Below are 7,435 nucleotides of genomic sequence, written 5' to 3' on the forward strand. Positions count from 1 at the left end.
AAAAATCATTTTCCTCGCCAAAATGTACGTCGTTACGGTGAGAAGCGTTAATTTCTTAGCAGTGCACTTGCTTCGTTCGATCTCCGTGAAATTCTCGGAGCAACGTTACTTAGGAGGAGCAAATGTGGTAGTTGTATCCGTATCTCTTCCGCCACGTTGCAACGCGTTGCCTCGATCGAACATCTTTACACTCTGCACCCCTGTGCTCGAGCTTAGTGCTACTAGCTGAATTCGACGACCAGTATCTTACAAATTTCACGAGCAAAAATTCGTCCACCGAAGAGTACGAAAAGTCAATCCGTTTTTAATTATTTTTCTTCGTAATGTTTCAGACCGACTGGAAAAAGTATTACATATGTATTTTTGGTCGTTGTACTCGATTTAATAAACTATCGTGTAAAAAAAAAATAATAAATAGCAATGACCCTGATAACTTCGAAAAAAGTAACCCCTCGAACAAAACTTTTTGTTACGCGTACGCCCCTTGAACCATAAAACTTTGTTAATTCATTTTTTCTACAGTATCACCCTAATAGAAGAAATTAGGGTCTGTGTAGTGGGCCATCCTGCATACTTTATTACTCGTTTTCTTATTATTTGGTCGTTATTAAAAGTCGAGATACGTTCATCTTAAGCATTAAGTTGTAGTATACAATTTATAGCAATTTTCTAATAAGAATCAAGTCTTATATACTACACATGTAATTCGTTCCATGACAGCTCAATGTAAGTTTTTAACGTTCACTGTTACTAAAAGAAGTAAAAATGATCAAAGAAAATATTCACCTTGTCTTTCTGTGATCTTTATAGACAACATTGTCGATCTTTTAATAATCCAACTTTGCAGTAAATATTTCTTATATTACTTGAGGATGTAGATTCAGCTTCTTAAGTATTTACGTGTATTTCCAAATTTTCCGAAGTTCGAGTAGATTGTAATTAAACGATTTGTTTCACAAAAGTATGAAACCTGACGCAGGATATCGAAAGTAAGGGTAAACGCGTATATTGTATCCGTCCTTTTGAACAAGAAACAACCCCCGATCGCGTCTAGCTGTTCCATAAAATCAACTAATTTACTATTAAGGCGTATTCGAGCGTAGCCTCATCGACTGAATGGAATTTATTCCTTGATCTAGGGACGCCCGAGGGTATGACAGACCACTCACCCTTTCTCCCGCGCCTTTTGTTTCGTCGGGTGTCCTCTTCGTCCCTTTCTACCCTGGTTTTGCCGTACGAAGCTCTTTCTATTGGTAGAGTGACCTTCATCTGAATCTCTTTGTCGCGTTTCCGTTCGCCGCTTGGCGGACGAAACGAGAGAATATTTTGGGGGGTTGCAGCGCACGGGGGTGATATTCCAAAATGGCATAGCTTCCGCTTTTACCTTCGGGCGTGCTTCGACGCTGCGAGATCGTCGTTTGTTCGCTGCGTGGACGCGTCACTATGGGGTGCCCTCGCGCTCGACCAGATACGACGATGATGCCGATGCTCTCTGTGCGAGATAATGACCACGATTTCACGAGATAATGACTTGCAGGGATCGACGGGGGACGCCGGCAAAGTAGCTGAATTTTGACGAATATCCGTCCACGTGGAACGTTCGATATAAAAATATGAACGAGACGAGTCTAAACGAGACTAAAAATACACGAAAGAAACGAGGAGTTCGAGCATAGGATTTTCTGCGTTCATTTTTCGAACCTTATTCTTTGAGAAAATGTAAAAAAGATCAGCTTTTTTAAACGTTTACGAATTATTTTTTGATACTTGAGAAACTTGTTTTAAGAAATTATTATACATTTATTTATTCTTTGGTAAGCTATGAGATAGAGATCATGGTTTTTGACGCGTACAGAGATTATGTTAGTCCATCTCATAAATTTATGGCGCTCGTTTTTTCCAGACTAGGCAGGACGAATTTCGTAACTCGGTAGGAAAAAGTAAAATTGATCAGTTTAGAGTACCTTGCCGTAGCCTTATTTTGAAATATTTACTCATTTTATGTTATTACGTTGTTGTAAAGTTTGTTACGCGCGTATATAACGGAATAAATGTTACTTAATGATATAATAATTCTTTGTAATATATGTTTCTTTAGGTACAAGTAAAACTTTGTTCATATCTTGAAATGCTGACAACTGATTAATGTTATAGCGAGACACAGGGCAGTTAATTATCACTAATGATTTTTGTAACAAACGCGCAATTCGGTCTCTAATTATTAGACGTTGACTTTATGAGGATGGGATATAATTTCGAGGAATAAACGTTTACTCTTTTTCAAGGGACGGACGTACGTTTAAGTGAATTCCCACGCTAAGAAATTTGCTCGAGAAGCAATTATCCACTGATCCCGAAACGAAAAGAGATTGTATGACGTGAGTTATCGCTCACGCGGAGAAAAAAGTCCAAGAGAATCAGAGTTAACAAACGTTTGCTCGGATTATCTTTTATTGCGCGATCAATCCGTGAATCGTTTAATCCAATCGCTGGTTTCCTCGATGAGGGAAACACGGAGTGGGATCAGGAAATCGAGGAAATGGTTAAAAAACCAATTGCGACGTGGAAGACGATTCTATTTAGAAAGAGACAAGGAAAAATAGCTTTGCAATTGCGGGAAAAAGGTTTCGATCGTTGTGGACGCGTTCGTGAATCACATAGAAACGTAATGCGTTCTTATGTATTTCTGTTTATTCAAATAACCAATACATCATGCAGTTGAACATGTTCCCATCTTACGTTTGTATAATTTTACACTGTATACAGGCTGCTAAAAACAAGAGGATTCGGAACTTACGGACCATATAGTATTTACTAAACGAGCAGAAAATATTTAGTCGACTTAGGTCGAAAATTAACTAGGAGCTGAAATCGGAGATCGATTCTGCTGATGCAAGTGATTTACTTACTTTTAATTTCATGCAGTATCTAAATAAATGATTATCTTACCACTCATGCACTCGGTAGATTTCCGAAGTTTTTTTTTCAAATAATCTCTATAATATTTTGGAATAGAAGGATCGACACGATCGTTAATTATCACGTTGGGAATGGACGAGATTTATTTGCTGGCGATCTACCAAAATATTCTATTACTGTAATTTAAAAGATTTAATGTGGTTTTTCAGACAATGACTGATACAAGGAACTTCAGCCTCCGCCATTCACCAAAAAACATTTATTATCTGAATGTCGATCGCTTCTTTAATATCTCTATTTTTATTTATTATTTTCTGGGTTGGAGTTAATTCAAGAATCACCTCGAATTTTGTTCGGTACTTAAACTCTTCTAGTTACTTTGATATTCCAAATATGCTGCACTTACTCTACGTTTCAATCTGATACAGCTACAACTTCCCTAAAATGACTCTCGCGATTAAGCATCTACAAAAAAATATATTTATGAAAGTTTCGTCTCAACTGTCAACGATTGCGAATACTTCCTATCTTCAAAATAAACCCTCTATTATCGGGCCCCTTAATTATGTGCAATCAGCAAAAATAGCAATTTACTTTTTCAACCACAAAAGTGACCACGACATCTGTAAATTAATTTCTTTCAACCCCCGCAGGAAACTATAGCTAGCACTAATTTTCAACAAAAAATCTTATCCCATCACCTGTCGTTTCCTACGCGATCCTCGCCATTAATTATCAACGTCTTCCAAACTCGAGGAAAACCGAAAAGCAAAAGAAAACCCCCGTCGCCGTTGGAGATTCTCCGGGCTGATCGTCAATAATCCACGGTTCTAATTCGCGTTTTCAGACCTCCATTATCCCGAGAGTTCTCCGCAGCCTCGACGCCGATGGTGAAAGCTGGAAAGAAAAAAAAAAAGGAAAAAAAAACGCGGACCCGGGTAGACCGGGGGACGGAAGCTGTCGAAAAGGGACAGTGGTTGAGCATCGGGCCTGAATAATGGAGGAGAAGCTGCGTGGAGTGTCGGACGCTCTGGAAAGAGACTCGAAGAGAGAAAAAGAGAGAGAAGTAGAACGGGATAGAACGGGGTACAGCCCTGGTCGCTGCTGGATAGAAGCGAAAGCGGCGTCATCTGGGGAAGGGGGGTGGGTGGGTGGTGGTGGTGGTGGTATTGGTAACTCGCGTCGTCGGTGGATGCGAGTAGTCGACGGTCCAGGGGGGATGCTGCGAGAAGGGATGCGTTGCCAGGCAACGTACGTCCACCCTTAAACCTCCGTCCACCCCCGTCCCCATCCCTCACCCACCCGGCTGGCGTCCTCGCCCCTTCGTCATCTCGGTGTTTGCCCGTTCCGCGGATGAGGACTCGGTCGATACAACCAGCCGTTTTCGTCGTACGCCAGGGGATTCCCCAATTTCCATTACGGGGGTGGCGGTTCCGACTTTAAGCTCGACCTCTCTCCCTCCCCGCAGCCTCGTGCCACGCTGGGACACTTAAAACGATTGCTAACCCCGGTCTTCTGTCCGCTGCTCGCCGATGTCCAGAATTACGACGGTTATCTTGGAGGGTTGAAAAGCGCGGATAAGGGACGGGGAGATTCCCGTCGACGCGTCTACCGTGGCACGGATCGTATCGATGCCCTTGAACGACGCGTCCGGAGAACTAATCGACCAGGTTGGGGCGAGGAACTCGGGGGTGGAGCGGAACAAGTTAATCGAGCGTCGTTATTTCCACGATATCTGCTCTCCGGGGGTTTATGACCGGGTACGGGTCGCGAGATCGAACGCACCCGCGGTCCATCGCGACTGCAAGCCGAGAAAGAGACTAGGAGGTTCCTTACCTGAATACTGGCGGACCGTTGGAAAGAAGCGTATCGTCGGGGATGATTGAGAAACGCAAGCACACCATACGGGGACGAACGATCTTTTTATTAAAAAAAATTTGTATACAAAGTTCGAAGGGAATCGTTACTGTACATGACGGTTACAAAGTACTACAATTCTGATAAAGGAAAATATAATTTCAACTACTATTTCTAGAGAAAGTTCTCTAACAGGACATCTACGCGTACCCATTCACGAGCTACGACCGTTTCTACTTGTTGCGGTACTTTCTACAGAACGAAGGGGAGAAGATTAACGGGGATTTGTAGAGTTTCGTGAAAAAAAATTAAATTACAATGTCTACTGACCTGTCGTGTCAAAGATACACAAGCAGTTAAACTATGCATCCAGATGCGTCCGGGACTCGAGCAGGGCTTGCAAAGAGGAACGTTGTATTTGGTCCGCTCTTGGCATTCACCGCGTGCCTTATGAATTTTGAAAAGTTGGCACATGGAAGCCCGCAGTGAACGCAAGGAGCACAGACTCACGTATCTTCCTTCTTCGGCGGTCGTTGCCATATCGCGTTCTCACTTCTTCCGATTCCCATAATCCACGAGAGTCCGACTCTAACGTCCCTGAAAGACACACTGTGGGTTCTCAGTACCTCCGTTCTCGGAATCGAACCGCGTATCGAAAACTGATCGAGTTATTTGTCACGATATTCTTCGGCGTTCACCAATAAATTCAACGAGATTCCGAAAGGTTTTAAAAAAATGAAAAAATGTACGCGATATCGTAATCGTCGCGTCACAATTGAACCGTTTTGTCGCGACGAACAAAACAGTCATCGGGGCGAAGTCTCCGAACAACGTTACACCGTGCTGTTTCACCGCGTCGCGCGATTCGATTGCGTTCGATACACGTCCCGGCTCGACTCGAGTTTTCGATCCTCCCGCTCGGTTGAACGTTCGATAATCGCGAGCACCGGCGGGGCGGAGGCGTGGTGAAAAAGAGCGCGAGGACACGGCGCGATGCACGTCGCAATGCGAACTGAGCTTGATGAGCGTCGAAACTGTACTATGGAACGATACCGCTAGACCTATGGACCCACGATCAGGGGCGGCCAGGGGGTGTGGGGCGTCCGGGCGTCCGGGCGAAGGGGTCTGTGGGGGGGTTCGTCAGTTCCACCATAACTTATTGCTTATTTCGCGTGGGGTGCACGACCCCGTGATATCCAGGGCCGGGGAGCAGCTGACGCTGGGGTTCCATTGTCTGTAGATATTCGCATAATCAAGAAAGCCACCCCATTCCGTGCTTTTTCGTGGCGTGGAAAGGGACATATGGGATGCCCCGACTAATATCGACGCCGATCTTGATGGATGCTCGCCGTGGAAGCGCCGGCCCGGAGCGTATCTTGCGTTAAGCCCGGCCTCGACACGGCTCGTCGTTCGATTCAACAGAGGTTTTATGGTTTATGGACCGAAATGGATTATGGATTTTGCGGCGAACGAACCGTTGCTCCCAAAGAGAAGAGAAGACGTGGTCGTTGTACCGTACTTGACGAATTTTACGATTTGATGGAAACCGTGGAGCCCGTTTCCATCGATCAGTCGGCAAATATTCGCAAACGTTCGCCAACTTCAATTATCTTTGGTAATAATGCGAAACGAGCGAGAATAGGAAACGGTCTAAGATATTCGAAACACGGTTTTAGGGTTGGCTTTTAAAAATACCGTTCAACGGGGTCGGAACGCACGATCGAGCGATTTTCACAAACAACAGAGATGGGCAATGTTATAAAAATAAACAGTCTCTATGGCGATTTCAGCCATTTCTGACGTATAGAAATAATTAGAGAAAAGAAGTTTCAAGAGAACAAAATGTAACGCGGTAAAACGTAATCTTCATACTTTTATATAGTAACAAAAAAATAATAACAACATATATTTATTATTACATGCAGATATAAATTGACATTCACATTTCCATATTCTGTTTCGACAATGCATTGTACTATAATTTGTGTTTAGTGTGCATCTATAGTGTAAAGGGTGAGATTCGAACGTTTAAAATTGATTGAAAACTTAAAAACCTGTCATTATTATTATTATCATGTCCAATACAATAATATTGAAAACAAGACACGGATAAAAGATCGTTTTGGAATTTAACCTCACTTTCACGGGTTTCAAAAAACTGTTTGTTCTTATCGCCGCGAATGTGTAGCCGCGCTTCGATTTCCGATTGATAGAACGTGGTTGAGCGCGCAAGATGCTTGGCCACGATTATAGCGCATTTGCGATAGTCTGGACAAGCTTCCACGGGAGCCAGTGAACTCCTCGTTTTATATCTACTGTACATAAGCTTCGAAACGCGTCTAAAATAATTTTCTCCAATTGAAAATCGATCTACCTTTTATAAATTTACCCCTGCGTTTAAAATAGCCCGGTCAGAAGAAAGATGTATAATAGAGACTGTAGTCGTACGACAGGTTAAACAACCCCGCACAGTTTACGATTATCGTTCGAACGATAGAGCCTATTTTTTATACTCTGTCAGTAAATAACACTTGGTTCACATTAGTCCCCACTCGTCTTCACATTCTTCACGTCTACGCATTCTAACATCGTTCCGTTTTCACCAATTATAAATTTTTTTCTTTCCTGTATCTTTCCAATCTAGCACTTTTGGTTACTC

The sequence above is a fragment of the Colletes gigas genome, unplaced genomic scaffold, assembly GCF_013123115.1.
Source record: "Colletes gigas isolate AHSC1104 unplaced genomic scaffold, ASM1312311v1 Colletes_gigas_Sc00027, whole genome shotgun sequence".
Classification (NCBI taxonomy): Eukaryota; Metazoa; Arthropoda; class Insecta; order Hymenoptera; family Colletidae; genus Colletes; species Colletes gigas.